This window comes from Agelaius tricolor, unplaced genomic scaffold (genome assembly GCF_023055355.1).
Source record: "Agelaius tricolor isolate 1412-34295 unplaced genomic scaffold, bAgeTri1.0.p SCAF_23, whole genome shotgun sequence".
Taxonomy (NCBI): Eukaryota; Metazoa; Chordata; class Aves; order Passeriformes; family Icteridae; genus Agelaius; species Agelaius tricolor.
Genome location: NW_027269283.1, coordinates 399521 through 419963, shown reverse-complemented (window position 1 = coordinate 419963; position 20443 = coordinate 399521).

The following is a 20443-nucleotide window of genomic DNA, read 5'->3' as shown; positions in this document are numbered from 1 at the left end:
CATCCCAGGCCTCCTCCTCTTCCTCCCTATGCATGCAGGGGTTCTGTGCCTCTCCCAGCACCCTGCATCAGGCAGGCAATGCTGGGAGCTGCTGTGGGGCTGCTCTGGGCTAACCCAGCATCTCCTCAGGGGCTGAATGCCACTTGTGCAAGCTCAGCTCTGGGAGCACTCCTCAGCCAGCCCAGGCTCAGTGCCAGGGGCCTCAGAGCCCTTTTCAGTGACAGTGTGAGCAGGTGGCACCTGTGAGCATTGCCACCACCCCCAGGGGATGCTCCCTTTGAATCCTTGCTCCCCTTGCAGCAGCAGCATGGCCCAAAGGTGACCCAAGCGGGCTTGAGAGAAAATGAGCTCAGAGCAGCTGAACCATGGAACAGCTGCCACCAAGGCCAGAGGGAGGGACTGCTCACAAAACACCTGCCTTGCCCTTGTCCTTGCCCTTCTGGTTGCCATCCCAAAGCAGCTGCTGTGGGCTCATGCTCCATGCAAGCACAAGCCAGAAGGCAGCTTGTAACACCACAGGAAGGCAGCAATAATTGACTGGAACTCCAAAATGAGGATTTTGCAACAAGATGCATCAGAAAGCAGCAAGAAGGGGGCTCCCCCAGGAGGGGGACAAGCCAGAAGCCAAGGGTGGGCCCAGTGCAAGCCATGCCCTCACTAGCAAGCTGCAGTCCCTCAGGGTGCAGAGAGGAGCCATCAGTAGGTCCTGGACAAGGAACCAGCTCCAGGATCCATCCAGGGTGCCCCAGAGCTGGGAAAATAGTGGTGAGACATCATGGTCAAATTTCCATCACTGGGGATCTGCAGATGCCCTGTGTTCATTTGTTCATCCCAGGGGAGCTGCTGGGACAGGACAGCCCAGGGTTCCCCATCTGCAGCTGGGGGACCAGGGATGAGCCTGGCTGCATCCCAGATCCCAGGCAGACTCTGCAAGCTTAACCAGGAATGGAGTTTGGGGAGGGTTGGTAATGTCTTGGGGAGGCATGGAAGAAGAGAGCATGGGTTTGTCCACAGAAAAAATTATTTTAAACTAAAATGAGCATAGAGGGGAAAGAAGTGCAAAAAAAGTCCTGACAATGGCACTGCAGGAGGAAATGCTGAAACCCAGTGTGGTGGTTTGACAGGAAATGTGTTTTTTGGGATGCTGTGTTTTGGGCCAATGGATATTAGGTTTTAATATTGGCATTTAACCTGGCCATTGGGACATGGACACGCCTCTGAGAACACAAGGTTAAAAGCAGGGCTCTCCCCTGGGAGCCTCTCTTGGGTTTCCGGCGGGAAAGAGTTCGGGTCTCTCCCCCAGCCCAGCTGCAGGCTGGGTGGGCAGAGGGGAAAAGCCATGTAGCCGGGAGAGGTAGGCCTGAGCCCGGGGGTGGAAGGGTGGAAGAGAGAGAGAGAGACACCGGGAGCCATCAGGCAGCCCCCCCGGGAGACAGAGAGAGAGAGAGAGAGAGAGAGAGAGAGAGAGAGAGAGCCGGTGCCTGGGACTGTAACCTTGAAACTTGATAAACGCGTGCCTGTGCCGGCAGCACGGCTGGGAAGGAGAAGAAGGGGGGGTTCAGCCGGCCGCTTGTAAGAGCTTTTAACCCCTTTTTCGGAGAATGAGAACTTTACAGATCATTGACCTTTCCTAGAAGATAGAGTGGAAGATGAGGAAGGAATGTGCAAGTGTGAGAGAGTTCTGGGCGAGTGAGAGATAGTGGAAGAGTAAAGAAGAACCCTAGTGGGAAGAGATGATGGAGTGGCTTTTGCTGGACTCTTTTTGTACAGCCATGGACAGAACCATGTTCCTTGTGACACAGAGACTGCGTTCTAGGGGGAGGCAATGGCCACAGAACCAAGAGGGTTCAGTGTTGGTGCCCCTCGGCCCCAGGGGGTGAAAAAATATGGGGGGGACAGGTGTCCCAAAGGAGAGACTGTGCCTTTTTTAGATCGGGACAGAGCATCCTTAAAAAAGACAACCCTAGAAGCAGCTCTGGTCCGTGTTGAGTGGTGAGAGCACTGGACATGAAAGGAAGAGGTCACGATGGCAGATGTACTCCAGGCGGTGCCACGAGTGACACAGAAACACACGAGGCTTCAGCTGTGTTTCCAGGGGAAGCCCATGGTACAAGAAGGACTCCTCTCCTCTTGATGAACTGAGAATTGATTGTTTGAAGGGTGGTGCTGGACTGAGAGCTGGTGATTTGAGGAATAGATGCATTGTATTGGAAATTTGGTGGGGGGAGGAGGAAATGTATTTGTAAAGTTTTCATTTTCCCTGTGTGTGTTCCTTTTATCTATAGTTGTAGAGTAGTTAATAAAGTTCTGATTTTTTTTTCTTTCCTAAGTAGGAGCCTGCTTTGCTTATTCCTGGTCACATCTCACAGCAGAAACCAGGGAGAGAGTATCTTCATGGGGGCACTGGCATTGTGCCAGTGTCAAACCATGACACCCAGTGACACACAGTGAGGAAAGAATGGAGGCACAATAACAAGGATTTAAATGCTGTTTAGGGTGAAAATCAAAGCTTGGGCATGACCTTGAGGAGCACAATCCTTGCTTTGCTTCTGAGTGTCCCAGAGTGCATCAGGCTGGCTGGGGGAGAGGTGGCTGTCCCACTCTGCTCTGCACTGGGGTGGCCCCACCTCGAGTCCTGGGGGCAGGTTGGAGCAGCACAATATAAACAAGATCTAAAGCTGCTAGAGAGTGTCCAAAGGAGGGACAGGACGAGGCTGAAGGGCCTTGAGAAGAAGCCCATGAGGAGCAGCTGAGGGCACTTGGTCTGTTCAGCTGGAGGAGCCTGAGGTCAGATCCCTCCAGGGCTGCAGCTCCTCCCGAGGGCAGCTCTGATCTCTGCTCTGGGACAGGCACAGGGCATGGCTGGAGCTGGGACAGGGAGGCTCAGGCTGGGTACCAGGGAAAGGCTCTTCCCCAGAGGGTGCTGGCACTGCCCAGGCTGCCCAGGGAATGGGCACGGCCCCGAGGCTGCCAGAGCTGCAGGAGCTGCCAGGGATGCCCAGGGTGGGGCTGTTGGGGTGTCTGGGCAGGGCTGGGGCTGCCATGGGTGATCCTGGGGGTCCCTCCCAGCTCAGGACATTCTGTCATTCCATAATTCTAAGTGCTCTGCTTAGCTCATGCTCAGCACTCTTTAACATTCAAAGTTAATATTTATGTTCTTTTCTTTTTTTTGAACTGCCTGTAATTTCTGAGTGAGGGTGCTGGGGATGGTACCAGAATAACCCACAGCTCCTCCACTCACAGCCTTCCCATCAAAGCTCTTAATCCTGAGCTCTACATCATTCACAACAAAGACTGGAACAACTCTACTTCTTGCTGTTGACATCCATGGAAGAAATTGTTTCTTTTGAGACAAAACTAATTCCTTGCAAATGGTCAAACTATCTGGGAATATGCATTGCATTAACTGTCATTGTGCATCACCATAGCAAAAAGGTTCCATGGATAAAGGGAAATCCACGGTGTCCTTTACAAACCTGGAGGAAGCAGTGATGAAGGAAGAGGAAAAAGGTTGATAACTGCATCCTTATGGGTTTAAGCAAGTAATTCTTCTTTTTCTGTATGCCAGTTAATAAAGCAGCTATTTCCACTGATCCTAGCATACCTCCCAAGATGACATTTAACAATTCCATTTCCACAGGCCTTGTCCATGGTGTGCTTTGCCCATTATTGTTGTGTTTAAGCTGAATTGTGTTTCCCAGCACTGCTGGAATCATAAAAAATAGAGAAAATAGAGATTCCTTTGTAAAATAGTCTGAATTAGCAGATTGAGTGAGCTGGTTAATGAAAAAATTGTAGATTACATTTATATGTGGCCTATGCTCAAAAGGTGAATTATTTTTTAAAATAGAATTAGCCTGTAGTTGCTCTGACATTATTTACCTGTATCCCTCCCCTTAGATTATACCTGTCCAGTATCAAGTAAATTAGAATTTGCAGAGTGTTCCCTAAGATAACACTCTGCAAGATAAGATGGGGCAGAAGGCACTAGAAATTTCCAGGGTGCCTGAAATCACACAACCTCATCCAGGAAAAAAATCCTGATATGCCAAAGAAATCAAGTTAGTATTTAAGATTTTAATCAAGAGCTGTGTGATCCAAGCCAAGGAGGAGAAAACTGAGCACATCCAGTTGCTGGGAGATTTTTCATCCATCAGTGAGAAATATTTGCTGAAGGGTTGGTTTTCTTCTTGCTTGAAATCGAGATAGTATTTTGTAAATGGAAAGAAAGAGCCTGAAACCATAACATTTCTCTTTGTTCAAGCATTAGGGCCAGCTTTAATTTAGGCCAAGCTCTAAGTGGCACCAGCTGGGCACAGTCTGGGTGTGCAGGGGTGACAAATGGTTGGGAAATGGCAAAGCCACCCTGGCCATGAGCTGGGGGGAAGAGCTGCAGGGATTGGTGACCCCCTGTGACACCGGCTCCAGGCTTCCCTTGGCAATTTGGCAAAATCAACATAAACTGTTTTACTTAGTGAGAGTGGAGTGTTTCCAATATTGCAACACCTATGGATCATCCATTCCATTCATTTCATGTTGATGCCTTAGGATTTTATCTTGTTTATTTCCCATCTATTTGTAACCCTGCAGTTCTGTAGTGTACAACTCTAAACCCCACACTCAGTGGGAGCTGCTGCTCTCCCAGTTTGGGCAGACACAACAATTCCTCTCCAGGCCTGGCAGTCAAGGACACCTCACTGCCTCAGGGCCCAGAGATGGAAACAAAAGTGAATTGGGGGAGCAAACTTGGGGTAAAGGACTTCATTACCTGAAGCTGGAATTGGAGGATTAACCCCCAATATGCAAATGGACCAAACCTATTTGTCATAAAGTCAAGTCCTAATGCAAACCAACAATCCATACTCAATGTGTCAAAGCAAACATGAAACACAAAAAGCAGCTTTCTAAAGCTCTAATAAAAACAATGTATCTCCAGGTTTTGTTTCAGGTTTCTTTTTTCCCCATTGTTTTCTCACTTAGAATTAATTTAGAATGTGACAAAATATGAGATAATACAGCTCAGTTTTAGAAGTGACCATGTTTTACCTGCTGAACTTCCTTCAAATTCCCTGCTAATAAAAGCTGTGCTTTTCCTGAGAATTGCAGGAATGATGTTCTGTGCACTTGTGAAGCTCTTCAGAAATTTCTCTTAGGCGTGGCTTGGTGACTTTGCTTGTTTGGAGTATTACAGGTGTCTCTAGGAAGATAAAATCATCCCCATAATCACAGGTGACTTTAATACTTGAGGGAAAATCCACTGAGTGAATTTAGGGGTGTTTCCCTGTAACTGCCAAAAATATCTGTTGCGAAATCTGACAATGCAAATGGAATAAAATCTTTATTTTCTTTTATTTTAATAGAAGCTGGGCCTCCACTGCTGGTTAAAAGGAACTGTTCTGTGAGTGACATGTGGAATTTCAGTCAGTGGCTGCTACTAAGTACACCTCTGTGATGCTGCTTGGGTTTTGCCTTTATTTCTTTGATATCTTCTCTGTATTCTTCACACATGTACTTGTAGCTCTGTCACCTATTGTATTAGTGACTCTTTTTTCCAAATAATTTTCCAAGGCCTTTCCTTAGGCAGAAGGACAAACCAAGTTCCAGAGCTCCAAGCCCCGAGGGGTTCAGGACCCCAGTGGTGCCTTGGTGCTTCCTGGGAACCAAGGCCATGAACAACTCTTGGAGATGCATTCCATGGACAGAGCACAGCCAGTGCCAAGGGGGGACTCCAGAGAAGGGGCTTGACCTGGGGGGGAATTGCCTCACCACTTGTGCTGCTAATTGGTGCTTTTTATCAATTATGCTAATTTCCTAAAACCTCTAAAAATGTACTCACCCCTGTGAGGGTGGCCTTTTATGGACATCTTTCCATAACTGCCCCTGAAATCCTTCAAATAAAAATCCACTTTTATATTACCTCCTTACTAAAATGATCTCGAGTTTCATTTCCAGGTTGGGCAAAAGGCAATTGTAAGTTAATTAATTATGTTTTTCCCATGGTATTTCTGACTGCTGGCCCTGGAGGCACTGGAGAGATCAGAGGGAGGCATTGACATTCACTGCATTTCTCTGTATTTCTTCTTGCCTGAGGGAAAGAGATAAAGAAATGAGACAATTTTTCCTGATAAAAAAAAAAACCCACCAAAAAACAACAAAAACTAAACACAAAAAAACCTCAAAAAAACCAAACAACCAAACCATCACAAACCAAACCAAAACAAAGAGGGGAAAAAGCCCCTAAGTGGTTGAAATAAGAACAAATATCTAAAATTATAGCAATGTTCCACATTTCCATCCATATTCCAGATGATTTCTTTGATCCTGTCTGCTCTCAGCCAAAGCCCAGCAATTGGTGCATCCCCTGCTCCCTCTGGATTCTGAGTGTTGGAGCTGAAGATCTCCCAGGAGCAGAAGAATTCACTCAGTTTTGAACCTGCATGGAAGGGACTGTGCCATACAGAGATTTCATTTCTTTGAAGTCTAAACTGGCCAGCAGAAGGGGCTGCACAGCAGCACATTGTAGCCCCTCTGCAGATCCATTAATGGAATTTTATTCGTGTTCAGACTGTGGCATTGTTACTCTGTCATCCTCCACAGCAACCAGGCCACTTGAAAACAAAAACTCCTAATCCCACTGGATCCCAAGATTAAATGAGTAAGAAAGAATTGTTTTCTATCATTGCCCTTAGCCTCTTCTATCAGATGTAACCAGCTTGAAGCAGCCCTTGCATCAAAGAACTCAAGAGGGGACTGAATTAACCACCTTTAAACATTCAAACTGCTTTGTTTTCCAGAGGAAAACCAGAACATACAGGCAACTCTGAGTTTCATAATAATTAGTTACATTTGTTTTCACTCAGTTCCTGCTCATGAGAGTTCCAACCTGTAACTGGGAAGTGGCTGGGAACCAGCAGATCCTGCCTGCAGCCACCACTGCATTTCCACATCAAGGTCACTGCACTCCCTGTTTGTGCTGAAGCTGATTCCTCTGTGCAGAGCCTTTGGCAGTCCAAGGGCAGATGAAATATGTACAGAGTATTCTTAGAGCATTAGTGCCAAGTGTCACACGTTCAGAGAGGGATGCAGTGTGGTGCAAAACAGGATTGAGAAACTGCAACCATACAAACCCACAGTGGCACAATAAATAGCTTTAAAATGAGCTCATGAAATTAGAATCAAGAACAGCTGGAAATGGAGAGTTGTAAGTCTGGCCATATGTTTATTTTCTTTTAAGTGTGTAAACTGGGAAAGTAGAAATGGGGATGAAGAGAGAGGGACAGATGAGAAATAATTGGTGCAAGACAAGATGGAGCTGAGAAAGATCCATCCAAGGGGGTTTTAGAGAGCTGAGCACAAATCACCAGCATGATCAGCAGGTCCTGTCTGTGCAGGACACAGAAAACCTCAGCACTTGCCAGACACAAAGATGTGGCACTGAGGGACATGGTTCAGGGGTGGCCTTGGCAGTGTCAGGTTTATGTTTGGACACAATCTTAACGGTCTTTTCCAACCTCAGTGGTTCCATGATTCTAAACCAAATAAAAATAGCATGGGAAAAGTCACATAAATTAAAAACAACTCAGAAATAGGCAGAAGAACACACAGGGCCCTTCTGAGAGCTTGGGGACAGATTGAAGCAGTTAGCAGAGCTTGTAACAAAAGTTTTAACAGAAATAAGGGCAATTTTTATAAGGGGCTTTCAGATTTAATTACAATTGTTTCCAGGAAACAAGCAACAACAAAACTGCCTTGGACCTAAGAAATGAAACATTCAGATGCACAACAGTCAGAGATGGGGCTCTGCCCAAAGCCTGCCCAGGCTCCCAGGGATGATCATTTATAACCCTGGGCATTGCTGGAACAGAGCAAGGGCAGCTGATAGAGCATTGGCAGGAGCTGCAAGAGCTGTGGATTGGATTGCTTCTGCACAGAGGTAAGGATGGATCCTAGAAAAAAAGATATTTTCCCTAAAAGCTTCTTTATGAAAAGGGAAGAAAAAAACCCCCAAAAGCAGCACCACCAAACAAGAGTCAAGCATTTGAGATCACTATTCTAAAAAAAGCACAAAGCCAAGGCAAGAAGGCATCAGAAAAAGCAGGAAAGAGTTTATCAAAACCTGGAAGGGCTTTGGAGAAAGTTCATTGAAATTCCTATATTTCTGTAAAACTTTTTGATTTTATGAAGATGTATTTTCTGATTTATGCTTAACTGACACAATATTTCCTTGCCCTTGCATTCAGTGCATCCAAAAAGTGAAATTATTGAAACCTCTCTGCTTCAAAGTTCTTCATTGCAAAAAGCATAAAATAAATCTCTTTAAGTGATTACTGCTTGATTCAATAATTCCACCCATGCTGATTTTAAAACAGAACTTAGAAAAGAATAGCAGCACATAAAATTGCATCAGAAGACAAAGAGATGGGATAGCAAACATGAAAAGTGTCTTAAAATTGGGAGTGGAAAGTAATAACAATTCCAGATTATTTTTACAAGTCCAGAGAGTCATAAACACCAGAACTGGTGGTAGAAGAAGTAGCAGAAGATTTACAAAAAACCAAAGACATTTTAATTTGGGGGACTTAGAAATAATGGTCCTCTAGGAGTATTGGTAAGGGAGTAGCCAAAAAGTGCTTTTGAAGTGCTTGCAACAATGTGTAAAAGGGATTTTTTTGGCAAGGTAACAACAAGCACAGGAACAGCCTCAGTGTTGGCTTTCTTACAGGTTCTCTTTTCAGAAGAGATTCCAAATCCTTGCATGAAATGTGCTTTAAACAGAATACCTATTTCTCTTTAAATCTGGCTAACAAGTGCTTCTGAGGTGACCTGACCTGGACAGCAGTTTTTAAAAAATTTGCCTTGCAGTGACAAAATTCCACGCAGGCTGCCTGTTTGGATGAGGGTGGGTACAATCACCATCCCTCCCTTCTTCTATTCCTGCCTCACAAAGCCAATGAAGAAGTTTTATTTTCCTTCCTTTGCTTTTCCCACAGTACTTGAAATAAAACATCATTAACATGAATTCAGTGATACCTATTCCACATTTTCTATATTCACAAGGAAGAGCTAAACTTAGTGTATTTCTTCTCCCAAGACCCATTTTTCAGTAAATAAATAAAAATAATATAAACTATTGAAAAAAATTAAAATACTCTACCTTCCTAGCCAGGAGGAAAGTAAAAGAAAAATAAGAGCTATGTCATAGTCACAGACTCTAATTTCCCAAATCCAATGAATATCACCATATGAACTAACTTACAACAATGCAGATCTACTGGAAAAAATCTGACACATGTCTCCAAACAGAATATTTCACTCAGAGACTTTACATCCCCAAATCTGCTTGCTGTGAGCATCACAAGCTTGGGGGGTGAGGGGTGGGATCTGGGATTTGCACAGCAGTGTCACTCTGCCTCTGGGGCATTTAAAAGAGTCATTAACCTCATTAAAGGTTAATGCCAACGTCTTCCAGCATCACATCCCATAATTACATCCCACAGGGCTCCAGATCCTGTCTGTCCCTGTCACAAAATCCTCTGCAGAGCCCGAAGGTTCACCCCTGCCCTGCCCTGTCTGCTCTTACACTCCTGGCAATCAGGACAGAGGCTTTGCATCAACGACCAGAGGTTTTACCTCAAGACAGAGGTTTTACATAAATGACAAGAGCTTTTACCTCAAGACAGGGTTTTACCTGTTAGTGATTGTTGTTAAAGATGCTCCTTTTCTTTCCCATTGATGCAACAATGGCAGAGCCTTCAGGAAGCTGTTTCAAAGGCATCTCCTTGCTGCTGAAATGCTGTTCAAACAACCTATGGTTTCACTGTGAATTTTGAGCTGTTTTTCCCTTGAAGCAGTAGCCATTGCAGATGGATAATTGCAGTAAGACTAGCACTGCAGATGTCTGGTTTTGTTCCCATTACCCTGTCTCTCCATAGCACTAACTGCAGCTTTTACCTCTCCCTCACCCCGAGTTGTCTGACTTTGATCTTGAAACTGGAGTTGTTTCAATGCCCACGGTCAGGTATGTGGAAAGATTTTCTTGTCTCTTTGTATTAGCCCAGCTAAGACAAAGAGGAGACAGAAGAGAAACGATCAGGTCAGAAATACAGCTGAACCACAGCAGTCAGGGCCTGATTTCTGTACAGCTGGATGCCAGCTCTGCTCCTGCCAGAACCCCTGCTGAATGATGAAGCCAATATCCAGCTTCCTCCTCCCTGCACCCATGAGATTGGGTTTTTGGAAAAGGGTTCACTGGGAGGTAAATAAACCACATCCACAGCTCCCATCTCACTTTACAGTGAGAGGCACACAAAATATTTCTAACCTGTTCTGTTTTCAGACCTGAAGTTTTCTCTGTAATTTTTAACCGTCTGATCTGATTCTCACCACAGATTTCCTTTTTCCCTAATTATGTGTTCAAACAATGTAAAAAGATGTTTCTGTGAGGTTATTTAAGATAAGCCACCATGGACCCAGCATTCCTAACTGCATCCCCCACAGATGCAGAGGAGCCTCACCCTGCCCACCAACGTGTGCAGTTATGAGCCAGCCCTCAGTAACATCCCTCCAGTCATAAACTGGGCTGCAAAAAACAAGACACAGCTTTCCCAGTGTCAACAGGAACAATTTAAGGAACACATCTTTACAGTAAAGAACAGCTTTAGTTCCACAGAAGGAGGATGGTATTTGATTACAAGCTGAAGTTGGACTACCAAGAGGAAAAAGAAAATTAAAAAAAAAAAAAAAACAAAAACACAGAAAAAACCATTTGTCTTTGGAAAGGAGCCACCAGAGGCACTTTTTGACATGCAGCATACTCTTAATCACCTTTTAACACATCTAGGCACTCAAATGATTGATAGGCAAACTGCTTTTTTTATTTTTGGCAATACAAAGATGATCAACAGAACGACCTGTTCTGGATGATGGCAATGAACAGCTGGTTTTGTATCCAGGTCTGCAAGAGCAAGGTGTATTCTTTCAATTGTTTGATTTACAAGAAGAAGTGGGGTTTGTGTAAGGCAGACACTGTTTTCTTTCTCTTAAAAAACCCCAACAAGTCAGCAAAAACCCCAAACCAACAAACCACCCAAAACTTCTCCACCAGCAGTGGGGCAGAAAAACCTGAAACCAAAATATAAGTTACAGATAAGTAACTTAAGACTTCAAGTTATTAGCTTTTAAGTCAAAATTAAAAATAATTTAAGTATTATTTTTAATTAGATAGTTTAACTTTAAAAAACTTAATAATAAAAATAGTTAACTATTTTATACTTTATTAATAAAATACTACAAAACTCACTACTTATAAAACTATAACATAAATTTAAAAAAAATAAACATTTAAATCTAAACACAAACTATTATCTCAAATACTTTCAATCTTAACTTCAACAAAAAAGCCCCACCATTTAATAATACACTAATAGTACACTAAAACCTCAAAACATAGAAGAATCGAATCCAGTATTTTTCAAGTTCCTAAATTTCTGCACAAAACCACCACTTCAGAATCAACTAATATTGTTTCCTCTAGGTTTCTTGTCAAATATTCCCTTAGGCAGGAGCTCTGCAGCTTGTAAGCCTCAAATGCTGTTGGGTGCAGCTGATTCACTCAGAGTGTCCTGGATTGCCAAGCAAATTGTGTTCTATTACCATCTGTGTGGCAGTTCTCTTCTGGTCAGTGGGCAGTTTGCCTTATCTCTTCCACACCCACTCCTCCCTCAGGGGGACACCTGCTGATAACAGCCATTGAATGTCCCTGCATGGCTGATAAGAACTACAGCATCCCATTGGCAGATGGGAGCCCAGAGGGAGGAGCCAAGCATTCCTACCTGGATAGAATCTGGAGCTTCTGGAACACCAGCACAGCTTCTGCACTGGATTGCCCAGAGGAACAGCAGCTGCCTCTTGCCCTGGATCTTCAGAGGCAGAGACTGCACCTTTCTCCAGGATCCCTGCTCCAGCAGAACCAGCCCTGACACTGCAGGAGGGCTGAGCCACAATTCCAATGGTTCTGCTGCCAACAGCCTGACCCACAGGGTGTCAGGCTGGGTTCTGACTCTGGCACTGTTGGTTTAGTTCACTGCATTGTTTATTTTATCCTTTTATTTTCTTCAGTAAAGAACTGTTATTTCCTGCTCCCATATTTTTTGCCTGAGAGCCCCTTAATTTAAAACTTATAGGAATTTTGAGAGAGGGGGTTTACATTTTCCATTTCAGGGGAGGCTCCTGCCTCCCTTAGCAGACACCTGGCTTTCCAAACCAAGACACAGAGTTACAAGAAAACACAGAGAGTTGATTGAGCTCCAAATTTTCTCCATGGAAAATACATGGAATTTGTGATAAAGATTCACTCCAGAGCTGGACCCCTGTGAGTCGGTGAAAGAAGCAAGGGCAAGCATTAAACTGCTGGAATTGCTTTGATAGGAATATAGAAATTAAATATACAACACGTTTGTGGTAATAGGCGATACATTTATGCAGGTGAGAGAGGCATCCAGCCTCTGCAGGGGTTTGAGGGGCACCTGGGGGGGCACAGCTGGCTTTGGCTTGTGCCCAGCAGTCCTGAACAGAAGTTAATTGGATGTTAGTAAGGGGAGAAATACAATAAGGTGGAATGTCAAGTCTTAACTTCTTTTTGCCAAGGTTGGGATTAAATTGTGAGATGGTTTTTCTTGTTGGGACTGATGTTTATTAGTTCTTATCTCTGTTACAGTCTCACAAACCCTGAGTTCTACAGCACTTCACTCTAAAAAACTAAAAATGAAGCCCCATCTCTCTCCCTACAAGGCCTTTTAAGGATAAGCTGTCCAATTAAGAAATGGCACCTAAATTATTTTTACTTTTAACCAATAACCAACCACCTGCAATGTGGACATTTTTATCCAATTACACAAAACCACCCAAACTCATGGAGAAGAAGAAGGTGAAGAAGAAGGACCTCCCCCTAAAACCTCCATCTTGCTTTATATATATTACTATATTCTAAACCCTTCAACTCTGAGTTTTCCACCATGTGATATCACACACTTCTATTCAAACTCCACACCCACAATCCCAGTTCTGTCATTCCATTTTGGAAGCCTTCTCCACAGCCTCAGGTCAATGCAGTGTTCTCCTGGGGTCAGTGCCTGGCAGCTCAGAAAGTCTGAAATTCTCAGTGAGCAGGTTTCCAGCAGTGGAGCAAAGCAATGTTACTGCAATCACCTGATGAGGCCAAGAATTAGTGTCACACACATGGAGCCAGTGATTGCCCTGTTCTGCTCCTGCCAGGCTCGCCCCTGCTGCCAGCTCCAAATGCCAAGTTTCCTGTCCCCACATGGTGCTGTGGCCCTTACAGAAGGCACAAAAGCCATGGTGATCCCAGATACCTTTTCTTTTCCTGCAAGGATGTCCCAAAATTAGTCCAGCTTTCTTCACTGGCCATACCCAGTAACTTCTCTCAGCACCAATTAACTTTGTCTGTAGCACTTTGTGATAAACACACTCCCCCCTGCCTCAAAGCTCTTCTCATTTAGCATCAGAGCTCTGCCTACATGTGACCAAGACCCATTTTTCTCTGCAGAGATCAGGCTGTTTCTGAAGACAGAGGGTGCCAGAAATGGCAATCCCAGCCCATGAAGAGCATTTCTGCCAAGCAGCCATTCCTTGGAAAGGAAGTTTTCTTCATGGAAAGGAAGTTTTCTTTCTTTTCTTTCTTCTTTTCTTCTCTTGCTCTCTTTGTACTGAAGGAGGTACCATCAGTTTGCCTGCCTGGAATCACAGTCTGCAGGCTGTGTTATAACCTTCATTCTGAATTCCACTTTCTGCACAGCTACTGCCACAAAAACCTCCAGGTCACACAAAATCCATTCAGGGCTCTGAAGTTCCAGGAAATCAGATAAAGTTCAGATCAGGCAGCTGGAATAGAATCCCTGGTTTGTGTCTAATTCAGGATATTGAACTGTGGGGCTTGTGTGGATGAGAGAGAGATGAACTGGCTGTATCAGTCAGTTGGGGTTTCTGAGATGTACTGTATTATTACCTGAAAATCAGACAAATTGATGAAAGGAGCTCCCTTGGGACACTCATGACTTAATTCCCAGTTCTCCTGACTGTGAGCATTTCAGCACGTGCTGGTCAGCACCAGAAGGGTGTCTCTGTGGAGCAGAGATCTATTTCCCCCTGACAGGCATATTTTTGTAAGTGACTATTCTTAATTCTAGCCAAATTGACACCACAGTTCAATTTAAGATGGAGGAGGGAACCAAAAAACCAAGCAAACCAAAAATTCCCATCACACTGTAGTTTCAGAAGACGACCACAAGATTTCCTGGCAGCTTCAGGGCCGTGCCCATTCCCTGGGGAGCCTGGGCAGTGCCAGCACCTCTGGGCAAGAACCTTTCCCTGATCTCCAGCCTGACCCTCCCTAGCACAGCTCCAGTTGTTCCCTTGGTAGCTTAAAGCACTTTGTCCTGACAAACAGAAAAATTTTTGTATATCTGGACTGAAATATCTGGACTGAAAACTGAGCTGGTGGCAGTAGGGCAACTGTGAGGCTGGGATTGAGGAACAATCAGCAAATGCTGGTGGCTAAATGCTCTTTTGGGATCAAAGTTTGAATTCTATGAGAGTTTTGATCATAGGCTGGGGTGAGAAGGCCAGGCAGGGCATCTCTGCTCCCACACCTCTCACTGGACTAGGGGATGAAATATCCACACATTTATAATGTATATTTATAATTTATAATTGTATAGATATTTGGTCAAGACTCTTTCCTTCTGCACTGCTGGAGTCAAAGGAAAATGAAAATTCAGACTAAGAACTTGTCCCATGGGTGATGCTGAGAGGCCCTAAGCTTTCAAGAGGATGGAAACAGCAAGTAAAGTTAGGCAGAAGTAAAGGAGGCACTTTGTGCCTGCACAACCTGATTTTGGGAAGGGGAACATGCCCCGAGCAGCAGGTTTGCAGCAGTTATTTGTCAGGCTTGGGCAGAGTGTTCCTTTGCTGCAGCACAGCTCTGGTCGCTGGGTAAGTCCCACACATTTCAGCTCCCACTATTTCATTTCAACCCCTCTGCCCAGCCTCACTCAAGGGCAGCTTCTCAAACACCCCAGAAAGCCTTTCAGTTGTCTTCTGAAGATGGAAGGCTGCATAAGTTATATGAACTTCACTCATCCTCAGCAGTTGAAAAGCTGCTGGAAAACACCAAAGGGTTTCGGGGTTTGCTCATTCACACACAAATGGGCCAATGGAAAAAGGGCAACGAAACCAGCACAGTACTGAGCAATTTCCCAAATGATACATTTCTTGCGCAGATACCAAAAATTCTCATTTTTCACAGGGAAACTCAGCATTGTGTCACTTCTAGATGTTGTCCTACTGTGGTCCATGTTCAGTTCTCAGCTGCCATCACCAGCAGATGTTTCTCTTCATGCTACGGTCTGTAAACATTTTGCCTTCAGCAGAAATCTATTTAATCAGTATTTTTGAAGTTCAAAGAACTTCTTGATTTCTGTTTCAGTCCTGTGTGTGTTTCTATCTGCAAGAAGGAAATATCTGCAATTTCTTTCTCTTTTAGTTCACATATCACCATCAAGCCTCTGTTTATCTCTCAGCTCAGCCTGGGGTTTGCTACAAAACTCACTTTTGAGAGGTTAAATTTTCTGAAATTGCAATCAATGATCAATTTTCAAAATACATATTTAAAAACCCTTGAACTTCTCTCTCACTGAGGGAGCACACAAAACAGCAGAAAGCTCTTACTTCAGCACAAGCTCAGAGAAATAATACAGGAGTATTCTTTGATGCTACTATCTGCGTTTACAACTCCTTTAGGAGGTTTTCCCATCTCCATGACAAAGAATTTCCTTCACAATTTGATTAAAAACAGGTCTTTAATAAAGATATTAGAAGACAGATGTTATTAAACTAATTAGTATTTTATTTACCCTGCTATTTTTTCCTGAAGTTCATTAACTTGCTTCAGAAGCTTTTTATTTCTTTTTTTATTTAAAAACACTTATAATAAATTTTTAGAAGCTTAATAACCTATTAAATTTCCAATAAGTTATTAAACTTCTCGTAAGTTATTAGTATTATAAGCTGCTGTTTAAAAGAATAGGAATAGCAGAGGGTAAATAAATAAAACAAATAAAAAATGTACTAAATATACTTCCAGTGAGTTTAACTTACTAGAATTATATTTATTTCCCCCCTGCCATCCTTACTATTTCTGGAGTTCAATTTCTTGAATTCAGCCAGAATTTTCTACAGAAAACAATAAATTTTGTTTCACCAGAAATATAAATGTATGACCCATCTCTGTTATTTGTTCTTTTTTGTGTATTGTTTTACTATTTATTCACAGACAAATCTGCATAATAAATACTTAAAGAACAGATACAATAAATGAATTTATTGTCATTTCTAAATGGCAGTAACAATTAAATATACAGCCAGTTGTTCTACATTCAGGGAACCATTGCAGCCTCTCAAACTGTCGTTTTGAAAAGTTATAATTCTGAATATTTAGGCTTAAACTCAAGTCATTACTCCATATAATCAAAGTTGTATTTATGCAAACAAGGAGAAGAAAATTCTAGGGCTGCTGAGTCCCTGCAGCAATGGAGAAATGCACAACTACAGTCCCATGGGCAGCCTCTGAATCAATCCAACATGGGCAAACATCTCCAGATATTCTAGACTTTTGCTGTCTCTGCTCTTGCTTTGGGAGCTGAAAAGAGTTGATTTCATGCAGTCTGAGAGAAGTCAAAGACAACTTCCCTTTAAAACTAGTTAATATTTGAAATATTTACCAGATAAAAGGTGTTGCACTAAACACACCCAGAACCATGTGGAGAAGTGGCTGCCTGAGGAAATCATTACTGATCTGGGGACTCCTTAGGAAGGGAAATGTTACTGACTGCACCAGGTCATAAAAACAGATGTCTTTGGTGTAGAGGATCTCAAAATCCCATTTCTGGGATCTTTTAAAAATTCCAGAGCCCAGCTTTTAGCTTTCTCTTCCCACCCTCAAGCCCACACAAAGACACACAAGCTTGAATCCCATGCCAGAGCTCAAGTCTTCTCTGGTGCCTGTTTTGCTGGGGACACTTTCACCTCTTTCCAAGCATCATTCTGGGATTTCCCTCCTGTGAGCACTGTAAGGCTTCCCCTTGTACTGCTCATTTCCTGGAGGTCTGAGCAAAGCTGTTCCAAGAGATCAGTTTTCTTCTCTGACATACATCATGACAACTTGCACTTCCTCTTCCTGATTTTTTCTTTATTATGCCTGCCTTGAAGCAGAGAACACAGAGAGCAAGCAGGGGCAAAGCCAGGGCAGGCCCTGGAAAAGTTGTCCTGCTTGGATGTGTCCCAGGGGCATGATTTTAGCACAAAGCAGCTCTCAGAGGACACCTGAGGCTCAGGAGGAGGTGTCAGGTCCCTGTGGGCTTCACCCTGAGCAGGGTTGAGCAAGGGAGGATTTATTTCTCTTATTTCCTCTAAGGGTCTTTGGCACAGGTTGATCTCCTTGATACCAAAGCTATGAACTGCAGCAACTTCAAAGGCGCAAAGGCCTGGGAAAATATGAATGTAAATTTAATTCCATGATCAGAATAACAGTGACCAGAACAAACTGAAAACATATTTTAGTCAGTTCCCTGGACTATTTTACAAGCAGCTCTGTCTAGAGAGAGGAGTGAAAGAGAGAAATGCAAAACAAACCCACTGATTTAGAAACACACACTTAGTTCAGCTGCTGCTCTAATTTTGTTGATAATTTTTTCAGCTCTTTGAAGAATTTTTCAGCCTGCACTGCATAGGGATTTTCCTTAGGTCTATGCTGACAGCCTCACTGGATTGCATTTCTGGACATGTTTCTTGTTTTTCTTTTCCATTTCAAGTAAGGTTTTTGAGGTTGAACAATATCTGTTCTTGCCAGGTCAATACACTTAAGCTGGAACAGGAGTTTGCAAGCCTCTTTCTCTCCCTGCATGAAGGCCACCCTAGCAAATCCTACCAAGGCCTGTGTGTCAGTGATGCTCCTTCATCCAGCTGAACACTGAAAACAAATTTGGGTATTGGTCTATAGTCTTTTAAATACAATTTTTACAAAAGACAGAGGGAAAAGCCACAAACCTCAACATTCCTAGCAAAAGCAGAGACATACAGAATCACAAAATCATAGAATCATAGAATGGTTTGAGTTGGAAGGACCCTCAAAGCCCATCTCATCCCACCCCCTGCCATGGCAGGGACACCTCCCACTGTCCCAGGTGCTCCCAGCCCTGCCCAGCCTGGCCTTGGGCACTGCCAGGGATCCAGGGGCAGCCCCAGCTGCTCTGGGCACCTGTGCCAGGGCCTGCCCACCCTCACAGGTTCATATTTCACCTTCCATATTCTCCACTGAGGATGCCTTTAAACAGCCAAAGCTGGCAGGAGCAGAAGGGACCTTACCTGGCTACTCACTCTCATTTTGACCTGCTGGTCACCAGATCAGGGTAATATTATTATGTACTATTAATTTGGTTGGATCTATTTCAGGTAGCCATGCTCAGATAATTAACAGAGACTCAGGTTTGGGAAATAGGAATCAGGAAGTTGATGTATGTGGGTAAGGGAAGAGCAGAGAACATTGAGTGCCACCACATCCTTGAGAGCACACAAGTGGTGCTGGGCCCCACATGCCCTTTATGGTGACCCAGGATTTCCCTCACTTCATTGCCCATCCTTGGGAAAACCTACACCCATGTGGAGCAACAGACACAACCTACACAAAGCACTGCAGCATTGCACAAAACTGAGCCCTTAAGGGAGGAGAAACAAGAAAAAAAAATGTGTGATTTATTAAGAGAATGACAATAAGGCATTGACCTCTGCAAAAACCAAACAAAGAACAAAGAACATTCTTAACATGGGAATTATTTCCCAAGGACTGACCAGACTTTTGCCTTAAACGTTCCCTCAACTCCCAAGACTGTATTATTTCAAGATAACCCTTTCAAGGAGATGCAGCCAACTGAAAGAAAAACCTTATGGAATATCTGGAGGGGAATGTGCCCTACCCTTTGCAGGATTTCAAACACCAGAATTGATCTATCATAAATTTAAGAGGATATGAAGGCGGATGCTGCTATGGATAGTCAGCCTTAAGTGCTGATAGTGTTTTCTTTCCATTGCCCTTTTCATGCACTCAGATCTTGAACCAGCCTTGATAAATCTGAACCAGCCTTGATAAAGCCTTTCAAAACCCAATCCAAAGAGATGAATATTGTTTTCCTTTTAAGAATTCAAAAAACTGGCCAAATCTTATTCCGAATCCTAGAAAACCTGCAGAATAAAGACATGGCATGGTAGTTACAAGCTTGCTGAATGTGTTCCAACAAACCCACTATTCTGTGTCTGGAGACTCAGCCTTTGAAGTTTTTCTTCAATTCACTCACTATCTACATTGTCGGGACTCAAAATTTGAGTTATTATAAGTTTCATACTTTTCACAGAAAGCCCATAAGCAACAAAGGATCTTTTACTTGATGTTGTCCTAGAGAACCAGATTAAATAGCACAACTGCTTATTGCTCAATGTCTGCCTAACAGAAAATTCCTCCTAGTCTTGTTCATTGTTGCTTCATTAGTGAACACACATTCACTTAGGCTCTCCAATACATTTGCTGACAAAACAAAATTTCATGCCTTTGTTTAATTGCTTCATCGCTCACTGCAAGTAGTATTGGAAGTTCCCAAGTTTCTTTGAGGGAAAGGTACTCTAAATGCACCATTTTCTGTCTTTGGACAGTAAAAGTGGGATCCTTCCATTAGACCAAATTGGTCCAAGCCCCATCCCTTGAACACTTCCAAGGATGGAGCAGCCACAGCTTCTCTGGGCACCAGAAAAATAACTCAATGATGCAAGTTATATTCCTAAATCATACATTTTTTAGCATTTTTTCACATTTCTTTGGTGTTCAGCAGACACTTTGAATACAGTATAATGCTAAACATAATTGCTACAAATGAAAGTATAGCAAAATATGTGTATTCTCTGAGTAGGATGAGACAACTAAAATTACCTGAGTCTCTGGCACAGGTAAGTCCCAGTGCAGTATGAAAATGCCACAGCATTCCCCAGGCATGTGACAGATGGAGCATTGCAGCTGAGAACACCACGTTTGTGCCTTAAAACTGCACTTGGGCCAAAATGAAACTTCTGGTGAAAATACCAGGTTCAGTGGAATTTCTGCTAAGTAATGTATTTTTTCCAGGTCTGTGGGGCTGCACACAACCCATTCTTCCACTACAAGTTGAGTTCAGGTGGAAGATAAGGAAGAGATGTTGAAGAAATTGGGTGGTTTCCATGGATTTCCCAGAGGTTGCAATCCCCTCAGCGCTCCCATCTGCCCCCAGAAAGATGCTGAGCCTGTGCCACCCATGGACAACAAAATGAAGATGTTGCGCTCAGGAAT